The following is a 2,024-nucleotide window of genomic DNA, read 5'->3' as shown; positions in this document are numbered from 1 at the left end:
AAGAAGCAAATAGTTTCAAATTAGAGATCACAAAGAACATTGAATTATTTGGAAGCATGCAGTTACTCGGGAGTTTTTCACACTCAGTGAAGAAGATATCAATATGATGCCATGATATGAATCATGGCTTTAAATATTTTCAAACTAATAAGATATCCATAACAATAAAATTCAATGCATTAGATCTTCAAAATATTCATAATGTTGGATAATTTATTTAATTTGCCACACTTGAATATTCTCTTTAATAGACGATTTCAAATTTGATTTAATAGACCTAGAAACATGAGTTCAATAAATTCTTTGAGGAAATCTCATTCAAGGGATGCTTTTGCCATCTATTGACAGTCCTAGAAAATAATTCCTTAATTTCTAACCAAGTCTCTTTTTCTTCCATATAGATGACTTTCCAAACTCATACATGGCTAATGGAAATTTCACTGGAGTCACTGAATTTATTCTCACAGGAGTCTCAGAATATCCAGACCTCCAGATCCCACTCTTCTTTGTCTTCCTGGTCATCTATGGACTGACCGTGACAGGAACCTAAGCATCATCACCTTCACCAGTGTGGACTCCCAACTTCAGATCTCCATGTATTTATTCCTCAGGCAATTGGCTATCGTCAGTCTTGGCAATTCAACTGTCATTGCCCCTAAAATGCTGATCAAAATTTTAGTAAAAAGCATACCACCTCCTTCTAGGAATGTGCCACCTAACTAGGAGGGTTCTTGGTTTTCATTGTAGCTGAAATTTTCATGTTAGCTGTGATGGCCTATGACCACTATGCAGCCATTTGTAACCCCTGATCTACAAGATGGTTGTATCTCGGTGGACCTGCCTTCTTTTCATTTCCCTCACATACTTTTACAGCTTTTTCACAGCTGTTTGCAGTTTCATGTTGTGTATTTTCTGTGTCTTATTGTTCTTCCTATGTGATCGATAATTTTTACTGTCCCCCTGTTAGCATTGTCTTGCTATGATACTTCATTACCAGAAATACTAGTATTCATATCTGCATCTACAAGCCTGATGTTTTCCATAACTGTAGTTGTATCATCTTATTTCAACATCATTTTGTCCATTCTAAGGATACGTTCATCAGAGAAAGGAAAAGAGCCTTTTCCACATGTGCTTCACATATGACAGCTGTGTCAGTCTTCTATGGAATTCTGTTTTTCATGTATTTGCAGCCTCAAAATAAAACCATTCACTGGATACTGATAAAATGGCCTCCATGTTTTGCACATTGGTGATCCCCATGCTGAGTCCCATGATCTACAGCCTGAGGAACAAGGACTTGAAGGCTGCCTTGAGGAAATTTCTGACAAATTAGTGACGCAATGTTAAAGCTCTATAGGTCACTGAAGAGATGGTGAAGACAGGCTGCCATTGTGTGGCATATAGTATGAACAACATTAGAAGCTAAATGAATGGGTTATTTTCCCATTGTACAATTTTTGTTTTGAGAAAAAGTCCTAGTCCACATCTTTCAAACAAAAATCTTTAATACAAGCCCTTTTTTCTAATCTAAAAAGTGAAAAAATTGAGACGACAGCCACAGAAATTTTGGGAACAAATTGAAAAAACAGATAGTGAAAGTCAGATCCATATTATCTCCACAAAATCTGTGCAATTCACTGGTCTCAAGGCACGTAGGTGTGAAGATTTTAGTATCCCAGGAAAGGTTTTTTGTGTGTGTGTGTGCACGCAGTACACGCATGTGCTTAGTCATGTATGACATTTTGAGACCCCATGGATTGTAGCCCACTCCTCTGTCTGTTGAATTTTCCAGGCAAGAATATTCAAATGGGTTGCCATTTCTTCCTCCAGAAGATCTTCCTGACCCAGGGATAAAACCCACGTCTCCTGTGTCTCCTGCAGATGGATTCTTTACCACTGAGCCACCCAGAAATCCCAGACAAGGCTAAAAGTATAAAGAAATATTTATGTAACCATCTGTGAGACAGAGTTTGTAGTTTGACACAAACTTTGTTATTTTTTTCTAAAGGGAAAAGAATAAA

At 37.4% G+C, this 2,024-nt stretch overlaps 1 pseudogene; it reads left to right on the top strand.

Moving 5' to 3' along the window:
- The first annotated feature begins 421 nt into the window (after window positions 1-421).
- Window positions 422-1,336, top strand: LOC138992048 (olfactory receptor 8J3-like; annotated as a pseudogene).
- Window positions 1,337-2,024: the final 688 nt, after the last annotated feature.

The sequence above is a fragment of the Bos mutus genome, chromosome 19 (genome assembly GCF_027580195.1).
Source record: "Bos mutus isolate GX-2022 chromosome 19, NWIPB_WYAK_1.1, whole genome shotgun sequence".
Classification (NCBI taxonomy): domain Eukaryota; kingdom Metazoa; phylum Chordata; class Mammalia; order Artiodactyla; family Bovidae; genus Bos; species Bos mutus.
Note: the sequence above shows the minus strand (reverse complement) of the source record. Positions and strands in the feature narration are given on the sequence as shown.